At 43.1% G+C, this 20000-nt stretch overlaps 1 protein-coding gene across 1 annotated transcript in view; it reads right to left on the reverse strand.

Annotated features, from left to right (window-relative positions):
* The window catches only part of znrf2b (zinc and ring finger 2b), a 126203-nt gene that overhangs the window by 37212 nt on the left and 68991 nt on the right, over positions 1 to 20000 (reverse strand). The gene's annotated exons all lie outside the window — the stretch shown is intronic.

The following is a 20000-nucleotide window of genomic DNA, read 5'->3' on the forward strand; positions in this document are numbered from 1 at the left end:
AGCCCTGAGGGACTCCTGTTAAGTTGTGAACACATTTCACGCGGTACACCTTCACATGCCGACGGCGGAGCACAGGCAACCATACAGTACCATAGCAGTTAGGGGTTCAGTGTCTTGCTCAATGACACTTTTGACACGCAGCACAGAGGAGCCCGGGGTCGAACCGGGACACCTTCTGGCTATACCAGATGGTCTCTATACTCTATACCTCCACTGACTGTCCCCAGCGGGGACAATGGCTTTCCTGAATCCTAATTCATATGGCTAAGTCTAAATGTCTGTCTGTCTATGGTAAAACAAACGTTTCTTTCGTCAGGACCAGGTCCATTTCTCAAATTTGACTATCATTTATATAGTTGGCCCTCACAAGTATAGTACACACACACACACACACACACACACACACGCACGCACGCACGCACGCACGCACACGCACGCACGCACGCACGCACGCACACGCACACGCACACGCACACGCACACGCACGCACGCACGCACGCCGCACGCCCCCCCCACACACACACACACACACACACACATACACACACACACACACACACACACACACACACACGCACACATGCACACGGACGCACACACACTCACACACTCACACACTCTGTGTCTGTCTGAGTGTAGTGCAGGCAGGCTGCCCTGAAGCTAATTGGAGTGGAGTGGGGGGAGTTAGTGTTGATAAGGCAGTGCAGATATTTATCGATCTGCTTGCACTTTTCAGAGATCTCTCTCTGCTTCTCGGTGGAGCACAATGTTGGCACTGAGCTCCTGGACTCAGTCCTGCACTCCACAAAGTAAGAACAGGTCCTGTCAGCCTGCCAAAAACCCACACTTAACATGCAGGACAGACCCAGAGGGAGGAGAGAGAGAGGGAGAGAGAGAGAGAGAGAGAGAGAGAGAGAGAGAGAGAGAGAGAGAGACAGACAGACAGACAGACAGACAGACAGACAGACAGACAGACAGACAGACAGACAGACAGACAGACAGTCAGTGATGGAGAGAGAGAGAGAGAGAGAGAGAGAGAGAGAGAGAGAGAGAGAGAGAGAGAGAGAGAGAGAGAGAGAGAGAGAGAGAGACACACACACACACACACACACACACACACACACACACACACACACACACACACACACACACACACACACACACACACACTCTTACGCAGAGTTATGCCTGATTCATCCTTGGCATCATGCCACCACCAACCACCACTGAAAATAGCTGATCTTCTATTTTTGCTGTGCGACACGGCCGGGCGGGGCTCAGTCAGCGCTCAGCTCTATGAATGAGGCTTTAGGGCGGCAGGCAGGCTTTCATGGATGTGTGAGTTGGTTCTGCCTCTCTGTTCTGTCTGAGCTGTAAGCCCTGCTGTCTGCCTGGGACCCATGAGCAGCTTTAGAGGGGATGGACACACACTTACAGCCTCTTCACTCTAAAATGAACGGCTTTAGAATGAGGGAAAAACCCATAACAGAACAGAACAGAAATGAACGGAACGGAACGCTGCTGCACCCATGGCTCTGTCTCAGTTCAATTTAATCCATTAAAGGGATAGTTCACCCCAAAAATGATCAATTAGTCACCCCATGGAGACTTGAATTCACGGATATTTTTTTGTTTTTGTCGCATTCCTAAGCCAATAATTTCATAGCCTCGGAATCCCAGCCTTTTTTTTTGTTTCAAAAGAAAAAAGACTGGGCGAACGGTGCAGGAACGATGGTCTTAGGACCTTGTTAACGCCTAACCAACCAGAGTGCAGAGGGGCGTCGCTCTAAATTTGGTGACGTCAGCCTGCTCCGTGCACAGACCGGGGGGGGGGGAGGGGGGAGGGGAGGGTAGGCGGGGACATAGATTGGTGAAGCAATCGGAGGACGCGCCTTGCTCCGGGCGCCTGGGTTTGGATCCGCCCTTCGAGACCATGGATTGCTCTCGTTCTCTCAGTCTAATAATTTCATGACCGGCAGCGGTTCTGGGTGAACTATCCCTTTAAGACCGGGAACTCATCTGTGTCTTTTTTGGGGGGGTTTCTTTGGCTATTCAAAAATAGCAGATATACAAGCTTATAGACCCCTTAACAGACGATGTCACACTGATAAGAACCAGTATGCGTGCAACCAGTATGCTCGCAATGAAACCCATTCTGTCAGGTCTCGCTAGGACGTGCCTCACTAGCCAACACACAAGAGGGGGTTGGGGTGTGCTGAAACCAGCGCACCCCGAAACTAAAGGTTGAGAATTGATTGCATGAAACAATCACCTGTGCATCCAGTCTCAATGTTGGTAAACAAATAATTGGTCTATTAGAAAAAAAATATTAGATCTACAAGCTCATAGCGCGGCACCCAGTGCCGCGCTATGAGCTTGTAGATCTAACATTTTTGTCTGTGTCTTACTAAATCCATGTGTGGTCTAGCCCTATGGAATTTATGGAATGCATTTGAAAATAAAAGCCAACTTAATACTTTCTAAGGTTAATATGAGCATCAAATCAATATTTTAAATGTTTTTTTTTTGCACATGCATTCCATAAATTCCATAGGGCTAGACCACACATGTACAAATGACATCATCAACTTGCGACAGGCATTGCCCCTCTTGAGTAAAAGATTAACCGTTTCTAAAATAAATACAATATTAAGGTTTTTAAAAAATAGATATTTTAGTTATAGAGGGCAATTAATGTACAAATACAAATAATGTATTAAGGAATATTTGGCTTATTAGCCAGTGATCCTTTAAGACAGGTAAGAACTTGTGGCTGCATGTGTGTATTAATAACCATGTGTGTGTGGATATGATAATACAAGCCATAGACAGCAGCAGAACATGCAGGCACAATGCAAACAGGAAAGGATATGGCTTCAGTTGTCTCCCTAGGAGTGTTTTTATTTGTATCTTTACTTACTTTTTAGGCATTTAGCAGACGCTCTCATCCAGAGCTATACTTACAAGTGCGAGATCGGAATAAGCAGAGTAAGCATGAACTTTAGTCAATAAACAAAGGTAAATAAGCACATAATTAGAGTGCAGAGAGAACAGTGTATATAGTGCCTCAAAGAAACACCAGGTAAACAATGAACCTAGCATCTGTCTGAATAACATGCTATCTAAATCACGGGAATCGATCATACATGAGATAAATATCTGGCAGAGGCTTAGCAAATGATTATATTTTTCTGGCAGTCGTGAGTTAACATTTGTCGTCAAGAAACAATCTAAGAAAACAAAAAACGAAAACATGAGAACAAGAGACATGTGCACTAGTCGCACATATAAACGATACACGATATGCATGCATAAACATAAGCAGGTCAGATATGTCATCACCAAGTCTGTCAGTCTATCAGTCTGTCTGTCTGTCTGTCTGTCTGGCGCAGGCTTAAAGTTCACTGGTTCCGTGTCATTACAGCCACTCTATCATTATCTCCATGTCCTCCTTGAGACAGGCTCAAAGTGCAGGCTTTCATCACGGCCCCACAAGACAGACATTCCCCGTCAGAAACCCTGCAACACCGCTGCGGGACGGGTCACCTTGAACATGCAGACCAAGCCACAGGAGTTCTGGAGCTCTGTTTGATAAATGGTGCATTTATATAGCGTCTTTGTTCAAAGCAATTTACAATGTGTATTACATTCACCCACACTGACAAAAGAGGAAGCAATGCAAGGCACAAAACAGTGGTGTAAAGTAACTGAGTACATTTACTCAAGTACTACTTAAGTACACTTTTGAGGTATTTTTGGGGCGGTGTAACTGCCCCCTATAAGTGAGGTTGGGACACTGACCAATCCTGCACCGTGATTGGCCAATAGTCTACAACGCAGTCTACAACCCTAACCCTTCCACAGTCAATGCAAATCTATACTTTTGCAAAGTCAGCCAATCGCATTACAGCTAGTGTCATCACCACTAGCTGTAATGTGATTGGCTGACTTTGCAAATTCAGGACTGTGATTGGCTAGAGAAACACATGACACATGTGCAGCCCTATATAGGACTATGGCACTTAAAAAAAACACTTTCATGTTTTTTTAAGTGAAGCACTTCCATCACTGTGATGACCACTGTGAACACACCGCCCACTTCACACTGGGTGTGATTTTTTACTTCACTGGAGTATTTCCAGTCTTCAGTACTTTTATTCTACTCCACTTCATCTCACGAGGCAAATATTGTATATACAAATATTGATACTTTTACTTAAGTAAAAAATATGACTACTTCTTCCATCACTGGCACCAGTGGGAGCAGTTATGGTTCAGTGTCTTGCTCAAGGACACTTCTTGGACCCGAGCGGACGGAGTCCGGACACACTACCTCCTGAGTAGGGCTGTGAATCTTCTGCTATCTCACGATTCGATTCCGATTCTGGGGGTCACCATTCCGATTTTTTGCCGTTTTTTTTAAAACAAACGATTCTCGACTCAAAAATGTTTTTTTTCCGATTCAAAAACTATTTTTTCCCCGATTCAAAACGATTCTCGATTAAAAAACGATTCTTTCCGATTCATTTTTTTTCCCCACACGCCTACTCCTGAGACACTGCCGCCACCATGTTTGCACGATAGGCCTGATTTATACTTAAGTTGCGTGTCGGACGGTGTCGCACACCTATCAGGCATTAAGAATCTTGAGTTGTCTCTGCTCTCCTCTCTCCTCTCCTCTCCTCTCACATGCAATAAGACAATCAATTGAGTGTTTGGGCAGATGGAAAGAAGCCCCCCTGGTCTGGGACAGCTGGGTGGTTGAGTGGCAATGTGTGCCTCTCATCACGTCCCCCCCCCATGACCACTGGAGCAGAGGAGCACACAGGCTGCCCACGTTGTCCCTGCATGGCCGCCTGCTTTGTTTGACCACCTTCACTGATATAAGACTGTCAACAACTTACTGCTCCCTCAAACACCTGTCATTAGCTGCCCATGAGTTCTGTCTGTCTGTCTGTCTGTCTGTCTCTCTATCTCTCTATCTCTCTCTCTTTCTGAGCTGTCAGGAAGCACCTGCATCAGCATTGGTGGAAGAAGCACTCAAAGTTTTACCTGAGTAAAAAGTACAAAACACATTGGCACCAAAATAGCCTATACTTAAAATACTAAAAGTTAAATGGGACAGAATAATGTCCCATTTCATTACATCTCCAACTTACCCAAATTTGTCAAAAATATTTAGAAAATAGCTCGTCTATTTAAAAATAGCGCAAGTATAAAACATAGGGCTTATTTGGTATGTCTATGAGAAGAAATGTACAGTAGTGGAGCATAGAACTTAGTACTTGAAATGATCGAAACATTTTACTTAAGTGCAGTGCATGAGTAAATGTACTTAGTTACTTTCCACGACTGGCACACACAGGCAGGTAGCAGCAGCTCACCCCCTACTTTAGTTTTTTTCCATGTCATCACGAAGTGATGAGGTGACTATATCGTCTCTGTCGGGTGGAAACCTCATATGTCCCAAACTGTTACTTGTCAGGAATCAAGATTCAAATTCAAAACTAGCAAATCTAGCAGATCTACAAGCTCGAAACGCGTCGCTTCGCGGCGCGTCTCGAGCTTGTGGATCTGTTACTTTTGATACTTTTGTGTGATGCTGTAGTATGATCAAGTAGGGTGTTAATTTACAAAAAAAGAGTTTTCTTGGCCGACAGCAACAACATACACGTGGCTGAACAGGAGGAGCCCTGAGTCACGTCTCACAGCGACAGCACCAGGAGGAGCAGAGCCCTCCTGGCACAGCACTGCAGTCCTGCAGCTCCCCCAGTATACAGCACACTAAGCAAATCACTCCTCTCCTCTCTCCAGTTTAGAACAATGTCCCGAGCGTCTTCCCTTTAAACAGTGAGTAAATCTGTTACGTGGCCTTAGCTATATATTCCACCAATAGCTCAAACTGGACCTATAGGTCTCCTCTGGACTCAATGTCGGTTTGTCTCTCTCGTTTGTTTTCCCCGTAGGGCCGGTAACTTCCGCATATTTTATCCACGCACGTCAGTCATTCCACGGACCCCTGATTCAATCAATAATTTAATCAAAACGTAAGCGTAAACATCTAAACATAAACAAACGTAAAAATAAACATAAACATACCCTTAAAGGATGGCATAATAGAAGGACTACTTTAAACCATAGGCTATTATTTGTAATGCCATAATAAAGTAAATTATATCAATCAATCTTCTCCTCTCTTTTTCAGGCTTGTCATAATTATTGCATCATCGCCTAAGATTCGCAAATATCTGTTGGAAAATGTTCATACATTTTCAAACAAAGAAATAGAGCGGAAATAGCATGGCGACACGTGGTGAGCTTGTAGATGAGCTATTTATTCCCTACAGCTACAAAGCTACAAACATTTCAGATACAAAGCGACACAGCATGTCTGTCGCCTAGTCACTGTTAAAGTGTTGATCAATACGCTTGTTGACGTCAAGCATGCGTCCGACAAGCGAGAAAAACAAAGTAAAATATGAAGCCTGGTTTTAAAAAGAATACAGAACTGGCTGTCGGAAACATAATAGCCTAATATATAACTTTGCTGTTGTCGGGCAGAAACCTCTTATCTCCATATTCTAACTTTTTGTGTTTTTTTCTTAAATTAACGGCCTACTTGATCATACTACAGCATCACACAAAATTATCAAAAGTAATATATCTGAAAGCTCTACTTTTGCTTTTTTTGTGCTGTTTTTTTTATCCTGAAAAGTAACAGTTTTGGACCTCGTAGGTTTCCACTCGACAGAGACGTTATACAATATCTAACCTGTCATAATTTTTCCAATTACAAGCAGGAATTGCGTGAAGAGAGAAGGGTAAATGTACGTCGCTTTGTATATATTCATGTCACCGGGATTCCATTGAAAATGAACGGCATAGCCTGTAGCTTTGTAGCTGGCAGTGTGAACGCAGCATATAACTGAAAAAAATAAATAAATAAATCACACCGCAGCCCCTCCTGCACTGTCTGCAGCCAGTGGGCCATAGATCCTATTGTGTATGTATGAGACATAGCTACAGTAAATGGAAGAGAGGAGAGAGGGAGAGACACAGACAGAGAGAACAAGAGAGAGAGAGAGAGTTTGCGTGTTGGGGAAGAATAAGGGAAGAGGGAACGGGGAAAAAGCTGCAGGGGAAAAAAGATGTGAAACAAAAGAGAGACTAGTAAGCAAAAAAAGCCGGAATGAGATGAGTAAAGGATGGAGGCAAACTAGCAGAGGATTGTGGGAACGTGGAAGAAAGGAATTAGGGCGACACACGATGTGGGTGCAGTGGGTGACAAATTGACAAGGAAAGGCTGGAGGAGTACAGTGTAGAGAGGTTTAACCCATTCAATCCCGCAACGCATCTCTGTAATTTTAAGATTTATTTGGCTATTCAAAAATAGCAGATATGTAGATCTGCTATTTTTGAAAAATCATGAAAGTTTTGTGCAAATCTTTAAATGTATATTTTTTGAAGCGAACATTTGTAACTGTCAAATGTCTCAACAAATGTCCTTTTTCTCAAAAAACTATTGTTGCTTCAGTGGTGCTCAAACTTTTTCTTGTCAAGGACCACCCAAAATGATATGTTTTTGGCCACCGATCGCCATCAAAATATGTTGTTTCAGGGACAAGGTTCAGGTTGTTTCAAGCTATCAGCTTGTAGATCTGCTATTTTTGAATAGCCAAAGTATACAAAAATAATGGTTATAGATAAAAATCTAAAATCACACAGATGTGTTCCCGGATTGAATGGGTTAAAAAAAGGAGCTGCCTCCCTCCTCTCAATCTCCTTCTATTTCTTTTTAAATGTCTCTCTCTCTCTCTGTGTGTCTCTGGCTTTCTCTTTGTCTGTATCTCTTCTCTTCTTCCCTCTGGCTCTCTGGCTGGCTGGCTGGCTGTGTGCTCTGTGCTGCAGAGCCAGGCTGACAGAGATGGAGCTACAACAGTAGAGGCAGGAGGCAGAGAGATAGTAGGGCACAGCATAGAGAGGACTATGAGAGGAGAGGAGAGGAGAGCGAGAGGAAAAAGGGGGTAGAGGAGAGGAGAGGAGAGGGGAGGACTGGAGTCGAGGAAAGCGGAGGACTGGGGGAGAGGAAAGTGGAGGACTGGGGGAGAGGAGAGTGAGAGGAGAGGAGAGGAGAGGGGAGGGGAGGGGAGGGGAGGGGAGGGGGGGACTGGAGGAGAGGAGAAAGGGGAGTAGCACAGAGATAATCTCTCTTGTCTGGCTCCATTACACTCTCCAGTACATGACTGATGATGAGCAGCTCCAGACCTGCACACTGGGAATACCATCACGCGCACACGCACGTACACGCACGCATGCACGCACGCACGCACGCACACACGCACGCACGCATGCACACGCACACGCAGTGTGGAACGCAGCTCGAGGGAGCACAGTGGCCACTGGTCCGCCGCACAAGCTGGTGCAACAACAGCTGTGCTGCAAAACAAACTGGAACTAAGTGGCTACAACGTCACGGCCCGATATAGTGTTTGGAACACGAACCCATCCGGAGAGAGAGAGAGAGAGAGAGAGAGAGAGAGAGAGAGAGAGAGAGAGAGAGAGAGAGAGAGAGGTCACCAGAATGTCACCTCACCTCTGGGTGGCCTCGTATCGGTTAAACCTCAGTTATACTTTAGTTGCGTGATGGTGCTCCCTGCTCTGTAAATAGCAGATCTAAAAGCTCACAGCGGGTCACTTTCGTATTGCGTTGTGAGCTTGTAGATCTGCTATTTACCTCACACAACACCAGCGTGCGACTACGTATAAATCAGGCTTTACCTGCAAGCCTCAAGTTCATGTAACTTCCCTGCTCTACTCCCGGATTTGAACCCCAGGGGTACTGGAACTTTTACCACTGAGCCTGATGCCTGATTGATTGCTCTAGTTTGGGAGAAATTGAATTGAGATCTTAAGGTCAAACTTTGTGTCAAACCAGAAACAAGATCGTGTCAAAGGCCGTGTCCAACCACGACACAGGATCTACGTAAGTGTGTCAACAAAAAGCAGGGAGACCAAATACAACCACCCACATTGTATAAGTTATATTGTAGTAACATACTCTACCATACAGATTGGACAAAATAACATTTAATTCACAAAACAAAATAATACAGCATAATACAGCATTAACTTCTGGTCCTCTGGCCTGGACTTAACCATCATTGGCTGAGTTGTAATAGCTTCCATTTATAGTACATTGAAATTGTATGAATGTTTAATTTATTATTGATTCTATTGTATGTCTCTGCTAACCCTAATAAACTAAAACTAAGCCATTTCAGGAATAATAAGATAACAAATAACTAGCAAATCCAATTTAAAAACGAATCAAAGGTAAACTTGAAATTGAAAACAAAAAGTCCCAAAACTAAACAAAAAATGCAAAACGTCTCTGTCGGGTGGAAACCTCATATGTCCCAAACTGTTTCTTTTCAGGATTCTAATTCAAAAATAGCAAAAGTAGCAGATCTACAAGCTTGTAGATCTGCTATGCTTTTGTGTGACGCTGTAGTATGATCAAGTAGGACGTTAATTTACAAAAAAACTCAAAAAGTTAGGAAAGCTGTAATAACCTTGCTGACTGACGCGCTACAGTGGCTGGCTGGTCAAAGCGGAACTGAGCAGGAACAGAATGTAAATTAGCTACAGATTAAGCGCTGCACTGGGACACAAGCTAACAGGCATTCAATTAATACATTTAGACCGGGAACGCATATGCGTCATTTTATTTGTGCTAATCTTTGAATATATATATATATATATGTGTTTTAAAGCGAACATTTTTATCTCCGATCTGTGCTTCTGGGGGTCCCTGGAACATCATATTTTGAGATGGGGGGTCGGCGGCCAAATACATATCATTTTGGGGGTCCTTGACATGGACAAGTTGGAGCATCACTGATATAGCAACATACTGTTAGGATTTAGAAAAGGTTTTTAGATAGTATTTGGTCGTGGACACCCATCTCAAAATGTTTTGTTCCAGGGACCCTCCCAGAAGCAAAGATTTGAGTTACAAAATGTTTGCTTTAAAAATATATATATATTCAAAGAGTTGCACAAACTTTCTTGATTAAAAAAAAAAAGCATATCTTCAAGCTCATCACTATGAGCTTGTATATCTGAAATGTTTTGAATAGCCAAAGAAATCTTAAAATGACACAGATGTTTTCCCGGTCTTAATGGATTAAAAAGCAGATCAAATGAATGCGTGGATGAATCAGAACTAGACAGCTGACTGGGAAGGCAATTTATCTTCACTGGCAGCACGGAGACTCCATCTGTAGTCCCATAGGGTTGTTCCACCATTAAAAAGTCAATGTTCCATTTAGCACCGGGCACCGCAAACTGGCAAAGCAGTGGTGGGAAGTTACCAAGTACCTCAAGTACTGTACTTAAGGGATATTTCACTTTCAAACATGTTTGGGGTCATTTTACTCAGGCTTTTGTGAACACTCCAGACAGTTTTGAAGTTGTTTGATTCAATATTTAAATATTTGATATTCATTTTATCAGACACGTCCCCTTCCTATCCTATACAAACCCATTGTAACTTCAAACTCCATTTTAACCATGGTAGATTCATCGAAAACACCCGTCCTTGGTCTTGGTGACTCATACTGCCCTCCTAATGCGTGAGGGGGCTGTGTTTTTTCAATGACTTTTTTCATTTATTTTTTATAATTGTTTTGGAAAATTAAAATTGTTTAAATATGTTAAAATAACCCCAAACATTTTCAATACTGTACACTTCCACTCGACTACATCTCAGAGGCAAATATTTAATTGTCACTTCACGGTCATCTGGAGACCCCCCAAAAATCATGTGGGGACCCACATTCTACCGGGACGGCAGTGGCTCAGAAGGTAGAGCGGCCGCTTGGGAACCAGAGGGTTCCCAGTTCAATCCTGCCGTCGGTGTGTGAATGTGTACATGAATGTAATGCACATTGTAAAGTGCCTTGGATAAAGGTGCTATATAAATACACCATTTACCGTCTGCGAAGCACATTTTCCCTTGAAGATATTAAAGTTACACACACAAGCGCACACGCACACGCACACACACACACACACACACACACACACACACACACACACACACACACACACACACACACACACACACACACACACACACACACACACACACACACACACACACTTGTGTGTACTCAGTCGGCTAGCCAGCCAGCCCAGTGAAGGAGGAATCTATCTATTGGGGGTGACTCTCCACTCTGCAGTCACAGTGTGTCTTATCTGTGTTTGTCCTCTCCCAGCCTCATTTAATCTTTATTTCTCTCTTTCTTTTCTCTTTCCTGCACTGTCTTTGCTCTATACGCTAATCCGTCTTTTTCTCTCCATCCCATCTGCTGATCTTGTGTCTGCCTTGGTGAGCCCCTCTGATATTAAACAAAAATAATGTCCTTTATTTCCCCTTCCCTCCCTCCCTCCCTCCTAACCCATCTGTCCTTACCTCCTCTCTGTGTCCCCACCTGACTGAGGTGACAGCAAAAAAGGAACAATGCATTGCATACTGTATGGCAGTGGTTCTCAAACATTTCATGTCAAGGACCCCCAAAATGATATATATATTTGGCACTTGGTGCCGCGCTATGAGCTTGTATATCTGCTATTTTTTAATAGCCAAAAAAATCTAAAGTGACACAGGTGCGTTCCAGGTCTTAAGATGTTCAATAACTCCCGAAACCCTGCAAAACCATGGCAACTCTGTGGCGTGCTGCGATAAGCATCAGACTTTCAGTCCCAATGTCATGAGATTGAATCCCACTCCCCAATGCAGTTTTTTTTTTACCTCATCTAAAATGTGTCGCAAATTGTTTTATCAGGATTACGGTTAGGTTCAGGCATGGGTTTTGTCGCCCCCAGTGAGGTGGGCCACTCGGCCCCACTTGATGAGAACAGACTACAGGCCCTAATATTAAGTTAAAAACTGTTACAGCGACGGAGGCGCGCCGCCTGCAGCGGACTTGAGCAACGCGCGGCACCGCCGAGCGAACCGCTAGGCGAGCGGGTCGACTTGCTGGACGTTGCGAGGTCCACTTCAGCCGACTCAGCGCCGTTCGAGTAACTGTATGTGGCACTGTATCGGCAGTGCTATTCGCCTGGAATGTGACGCAGTGACTAGGGGGCGTCGCCAAGTAACAGGCACGGTCGCCAGTAAACAGACAAGACAACACACAGTGCAGTGCATGTGAGACACACAGAAGCATGGCAGGCAGCTGGGGGGGGGGGGGGAGAAGACGACTCCAGGAAACTATTTCACACCGGCTCAAAGACTTCACAGAATGTGGCATGGGGGAAGGGGGGGGATAAGAAAAAAGTCCCAAGTCACGATTCACCCTCTATGATCTAAGTCTGCATTAGCACGCTGCTGTAGCAGGCTGCACCAGCCTGAGTCGTGATGCATCTCTGCAGCTGCAACAGGAGGACTCAAGGTCGGGTCCCCCCCATGCATTTGGTCACATAAAGCAGTGGAGTGAGTTTTCACTCACTCTCTCTCTCTCTCTCTCACACACACACACACACACACACACACACACACACACACACACACACACACACTGAAATTACTCTGTGACCCATGCATGGATAAATGCATGTCTGCTTTGTGTGCCGTTTGAAAGTTCAAAGTCAACATGCTTCATTAGCCACATGACCGTAAACAGCACTATAATATGCATGTATGTCTCCATCTTTCTCTTTCTGTTTCTCTCTCTTTCTCTCTCCCACACGCGTGTGCACACATACAACACACATGCACACACACGCACGCACGCATGCACACCAAGGGGCAAGGCTGAGATATTTACGATGAGGCCGACAAAATGGCCAGAGTGGCGCTGTTTTACCCTGCGCCGACCTGTGAGTTCAGAAAGAATTTATTTTAGCGCAAGTGAATGGGTTTTTTGACAAACTTTAGACTAGATTTTCTTACTGTAATAAAAATTGTCATAAATTCTATATGCTTCCAGTCGCTAGTTTAAAGTCTCCTTTCAATCATCAGGATATGCGTTTTGCTAAATTATGGTTCTATTTATTATAAAATTGACGATAAAGTAGGCTATTCTCTAGGAGGGGCGGGATGATTTGATTGACACGCTACACAACCAATAGCATTCATTCCCCGCCCCCCGCTCTTGATTGACAAGTTACCCAACCAATAATGGTCTGAACTCATTCTGACGCGTATTGAAAGATGGCGGACCTACAGTCTTGCAGCAAAGGCTTCGTTTTCGGTCTGTAGAAAGCAGCGGAGGGGGTTTGTCCATCTCATTTATACAGTCTATGATGCACACACACACACACACACACACACATGCGCGCGCGCGTGTGTGTGTGTGTGTGTGTGTGTGTGTGTGTGTGTGTACAGTACACAGTAATTGTGTGAATTTCTACATTTGTAACTCTGAGAGTGAACACAGTTGGTTCAATTTATATACTCTCAGAGTTAAAATAACACATGGGATTTTACAGTGTGATATAATAATAATAATAATATATGATAATAATAATAATAATAGTATATGGTTTTCGACTCCTTTGGGGTATTTTCTTCCCCTCACAGTACATTTGCACATAATCGTCTCTGTTAGGTGGAAACCTCATATGTCCAAAACTGTTACTTTTCAGGATTAAAATTCAGAAGCATCAAAAGTAGTAGATAAACAAGCTCGAAGCGCGTCGCTTTGCGCTTGTGGATCTGCTACTTTTGAGCTTTTGTGTGACGCTGGAGTAACGATATGTGAAATTTGCCCTTTGCATTTAACCATCCTAACTATTAGGAGCTGTGGCTGCAGTTGAACTATTTTCTTATGTCAACATCCGTCATTTGCAACTTCTTAGACTTTCAAAATGTTTCAAATCAGCCCTTACAGGTGTGCTGTGGGCAGAGAGCCAGCAGACAGACAAACAGATCATAAGCCTGTTTTACAGCCTTTTACAGCTCCAACGCCATGGGCTGTGTGTACGTGTGTGTGTGTGTGTGTGTGTGTGTGTGTGTGTGTGTGTGTGTGTGTGTGTGTGTGTGTGTGTGTGTGTGTGTGTGTGTGTGTGTGTGTTTGGGAAGCTCTGTAGTCCATGAGCTTCCCAAACATAGAGTCGGGACCCATTTTAATTTAATTTCACTACCCACTTTATCCACTTAAACCCTATTATTAATACTTCAGTTGACCAGCGGGGTCCCCCAGGGATCTCTACTGGGCCCCTGCCAAGATGACGCATTGTGAGCTTGTAGAGCGGCTATTTTCGCCAAATATTCATGCCGTTTAAAAAGGTCAGGCCAAGACCGGTCCCCTGAGGTGAACCCCGCCCCCCACACACACACACACACACACACACACACACACACACACACACACACACACACACACACACACACACACACACACACACACACACACACACACACACACACACACACACACACACACACACACACACACACACACACACACATACAGATAGTATATCTCTCATGTCTATGTAAAAGGTTAGCTAGGGGAAAAGGTGACAAAGTTGACGTTAAAGGAAGACTAGGTTAATAGTTCTGCCAAAAGGTGTGGAGTATCACACCAGTGCCATATCTGTGCACGCTCACACACCCCGCCATGCATGCATTTGTACACCAGCACACACACAGTCACAGACACAAACACAAATACACTAGTGCGCACAGTGCACTAGTGTCGACTGAAACTCTGCAAGGTTTATAGCACACAAAGTGTATTGACCTTTAACCTTCAACCGTTCCTCTTGGCATTGACAGGAGCCACAAATTCCAAAGAAATATTTTGACTGCAAAGAGGAGGATTTGGCGAAGGTATGCAGTGTTATACAACACATACAAAGAGGACATACCTGGACATGCCAAAGAACTCGAGCATGGCACACAATACGTTTTATTTGTTTCATTTAACTAGCTTTTATTCAACCAGCCAGGAAAGAACCCCCCATTGAGATGCTGTCTAGACCAGTGGTTCACACTGAGACGAGTCCAGGTGTGCCTTTATTATTGCAATATACAGCTTCACAAAAAGTTCCCTACTCTGTCATTATAGCCAAAAGTATTACATGGAAATTGTACTTTTTTATTATTCTTTTTTTTTTTTTTAGAACACCCCACCCCCCCCCCTGAAAAAATAATGTATTTATAAATATATAAATATAGTAAGTATACAATTTTATACAATATGTAGTGGGGGTCCCTGCTTCATCTCTCTCTCTCAGCTAAGGGGTCCTTCCTTGGCCTGAAAAACACTGAAGACACCTGCTGTATATCAACACATGTTGACTGGGGGGGTTGTTGTTACTGCAGCAGCAGCACGTGTGTAAGCATCATACTGTACCTCTATGGTGTCATGTGACAGAAGAAAGAGGAATTTGATTCACCAAACCACAACGAGCTGCACACACACACACACACACACACACACACACACACACACACACACACACACACACACACACACACACACACACACACACACACACACACACACACACACACACACACACACACACACACAACTGTAACAAAACCACAACACAACGAGCGGCAACGAGAAAAACTGAAGTTTGGACATAGGAGAGCATTATGTGAAACGAGTGTGTTTGTGTGTGCGTTTGTGTGTGTGTGCGTGCTTGCGTCGATGCATGCGTACGAGCATTTGTTCTCAAAGTGGGGTCCGGGGACCCCCAGGGGCCCTTAGGGGGGTTCCCCAGCAAAAGTAGTTAATACAGCGTCACAATCATTTTAACCACTTTATCCATTTATACAGTATGTAGGCTGTTCAAATATAACAGATCTATTGTACATATGCTATATATTTTTTTAGTTTAGGAAAATCAATCATTTTGAATTTCTTTTTCTTACATAAATTTTCTCTTCTGGCGGCCCCTAAACCTTTTCAGGTGGGGGTACGCGGCCAAATACATATCAATTGGGGGTCCTTGACATGAAACCGTTTGAGAACTGCTGGTGTAGAGCGTGAGTCAGAGTGGCCATGCAATGTTTAGCTCATATACTGTAGCTCATATCCCCAAGAGAAAGCTAGAGGAAATTATCCAGCCATTCAAGCTGATAAGGTTGTGCTCTTAAATCAATTCCATGCCATGCAGTGTGCCAGCAGAGAGACAGCTGCTTTTCGTTTAAAGCACAGACGACGCAAAACTCTGCTTCTCCTCAAAAATTAACCCATTAAAGGGCAAGACCACTTTGGTAGAGGTTTGGGTTATGTAGTAACCATGATGTAACAACAAAGGTGGGAAAGAAATACAAAATAATTTCTCCATTGACTAGAAATGTATCATTCAAAATATGCTCCACATTGACTTACATTGTACGGCAAAACCGCTCTGGAGGCTCTTTTATGCCTGTAAACGAACACGGACAAGGCTGGTTCTGACAGTATAGAACATCACAAAACCCAGTAGTTCGTTTTTTTAATACAATTGTCAACTTCCTATTGATTTTACTATCAGTCCTGGTTTTCTTCCTAATAAAAATAGCAAAATCAATAGGAAGTTGACATTTTTATTTTAAAAAAACAGTACTGGGTTTGTTGATGTTCTATACGGTCAGAATTAGCTTTGTTTGAGTTTGTTTACAGGCTGAAAGAAATCCTCCAGAGTCCTGAGTACAATGTAAGTCAATGAGGAGCATATTTCAAATCATCAATTTCTAGTCAATGGAGAAATTATTTTTGATTTCTTGCCCTTTAAGACATTCTACAAATGCCACCTAAATCAGCAGTTCTCTCACTTATTTTTTTAATAGCCAACGCAAAAATGTTTACAGTTTTAATGTGTTAAAACAGACAAACATGGCAGTTGCATTAGTACAAGTAATGCTGTACTGTAATGCCATATACTGTAGAGGTGTAGTGGAGTATAAGTTAAAAATATTGAAAAATGGACGTACTCAAGTAAAATAAAGGTACCTCAAAAGTGTACTGAAGTACAGTACTTGAGTAAAAGTACTGTTACTTAGTTCCTTTCCACCACTTGTTTTTTTGTGTGTTTTACTTGAGTTTATTGAGCACCATGTTTGCATTGCAGACGGTGTACAACATGAACAGAGAGAAAAAATAAATAACATTTAAAAAAAAAAAAGACCATATACATTTTAAATGACATTTGGAAATACTTGTTTTCCTTTCCATTCCTCCTTTCCTCTCTTCTGTACAGTCATTGTTTTATACAATTTGTTTGGTGCCTATTTTCTTTTTTCCCCCCACCCCTTCCCCCTCTCTCCCACCCTTCCCAAGGTCTGTCCACCCGTAGGCACAGAATGGTAATAGATATTCTTGGCAATAATATCCACAGTACCCTTAGTCAGTGACATTGAAAAATTACATTTGAAAAGAAAACCAGACAACACTGAGACATTTTAGACAAAAACATTAAATTAAAAAAAAACCCTAACTACGTTTTACATGAATAAAAAGAAAGAACATAAATAAAGATAGACATGGTCAGGCTTCTGAGAGGCTGTTTATGTGTTTCTCTTTGGCATTTTCTGCTCTACCTCTACCCCTTTTCCAACGACTATCGAGGTCCAATGCTAGGTAAAAGCAAAAATCGGATCTACCTCTGCCAGGAGCCCGGTCCCCGCCGGCCCAGTGCAGGCAGATCACGCATACACCACTTGTTAGAGATAATATTTATCTTCGAGGCTCTTCAAAAGGGCCTCATACATTGTGTTGTGCTACTTAGCTATGGAAATGCCTAACAATGAAGCGCACCACTCCTCTGATTTCAAATTCATGTCGCTGCCTTAATCTCTAACGTTCTGTAACGATGAGCAAACACAAAGCCAAGGAGCAGTCAGTCAGAGGATGGCTTGCTGGGGGAAGTGGAGAATGACACGACACAACAACAGGCTGACGCATTTCAAATTAATCCAAAGAGACAAGGTTATGGACAGTGTTGCCAGATTTTGCCAGTCTGCTTTGGACGCTACTCAAAACTGGGCCTGTGTGTGTGTGTGTGTGTGTGTGTGCGTGTGCGTGTGTGTTGTAACGCATAATAAACCTCATTATCTCCATATTTCGACTTTGTATTTTCTACATTTTTCCCCGTAAATTGATGCCCTACTACTTCATCATACAAGAGTGTCGTACAAAAAAAAGTATAGTGAAAATAGCCGTTCTACAAGCTCACAACGCGTTGCATAAATCTGCTGTTTTCACCATTTTGAAATGTTTTTAAAATAATAATAATAAAAAAGGAACAAATCGGACATAACAAGGTTTCCACCCAACAACAACAACAGTGACGATGATGTAAAACAGAAGGGGATTGAGAAAGAGGGACAGAATTAGAAAAGGAGGAAATAAAAAACAAGAAGTAGAGCATCATCCTTCCTCGTGTCATTTCAAAAGCCTTTCACATCAGCAGCATCTCTGTCTAGCTCTGTGACTCACACACGTGTTTTTATGAGACATTACTTTTCTATGCAGACAGCTCTCGCTGGCATCATGTGCCAGGGCTTTATGTATTTTTGCTAGCTAGAAAGACCGGGAACGGGTCATTTTAAGATTTCTTCACTTCACTTCAGCCCTATATACATTTCGACCATTTGAACATAGCAGATCTACAAGCTCATAATGCGTTGCGATGTGTTGTGAGCTTGTAGATCTGCTATTTTCAAAAGATTTCTATCCATTTGAAAACTTTTGGTACTTTAAGTACATTTTGATACCAATACTTTTGTACTTTTACTCAAGTACATTTTTAAATCCGGAATTTTACTTATTACAGAGTATTTCTAAATTGCGGTATTGATACTTTTTTTAAGTAACAAATGTGAGTGTTTTTTCCACCACTGGTAGCTGCAGTCATAACATGTCACTGGAGCGTTGGCGTTTGGACACAAGTATGAAGTAAGTATGAATGGACATGTCGACACAAGATGGTGGGTTGACACAAAGCTGTATCTGGCCAATCCCACGGCAGTCGTGCCAACATAAGCGATAGCAGCAATGCCCGCGCCCGCGCCATCCGAGCTGTAGGAATCAGTCATATAATCTATGTCAGTGTTTCCCAAATAATGGGTTGGGACCCATTTTTGGGTCGCAGACCCGTTGCATCGCGACACGTTGTGAGCTTGTAGATTGGCTATTTTCACTGTTAAATAGCGCTTGAGTCGTGGTCAATTCATATGTGATTGTGATTCCAGGGAGACACCACATTTCGTTGTTGTCTGGCAGAAACCTCTTACCGTATCTCCAAATTCTAACTTAATTTCAACTTTTTTCTCAGCTGAAAAAGACCCCTGTGATCTATTTTTCTAAATTGCACATGCTCAGTTTCCACATGGAGTCGGTGTCAATCAACCCGCCTACTCCTGCCAATTTGTGGGAAAACGCCCACGCTTTGCTCCAGCACCATGTTTGTTGTCTGTCAGTTTACTCATTCCTCCGACGTTAAGGGGGATTTATGATAAACCCCAGATTAGTTTCACTTTCGTTTTGAAGGCCTTGTCATTTTAAAATAAACAAAAGGGCTTTGCTCTGAAACCGTAGCTGATAAACAGAGGCGACCAGGAAACGGCACGCTGACGGCAACATGGGGAATGTTTCCAGAAAAGACAAGATGACTGTTTAATTAGATTTGAACTCTGTTTACCTTGTAAAGCTGGGTCTGTACCCAGACGCTCCTCGCTGCGCTCACATAATCACATCAGCTGTGGTACATATCGTCTCCGTCGGGTGAAAACCTCATATGTCCAAAACTTTTACTTTTCAGGAATTCAAATTAAAAACTAGCAAAAGTATCAGATCCGACCGGCTCAAGATCTGCTACTTTTGACGCTTTTGTGTGACCCTGTAGTATGATCAAGTAGGGCATTCATTTACGAAAAAACACAAAAAGTTATAATATGGAGATAAGAGGTTTCTGCCCGACAGCAACGATATAACCACTGGTGGAAAGTAACTAAGTACATTAAAGAACAGTACTTTACTTTACTTGAGTAT

This window comes from Gymnoscopelus microlampas (assembly GCF_963454915.1).
Source record: "Gymnoscopelus microlampas genome assembly, chromosome: 3".
NCBI lineage: Eukaryota > Metazoa > Chordata > Actinopteri > Myctophiformes > Myctophidae > Gymnoscopelus > Gymnoscopelus microlampas.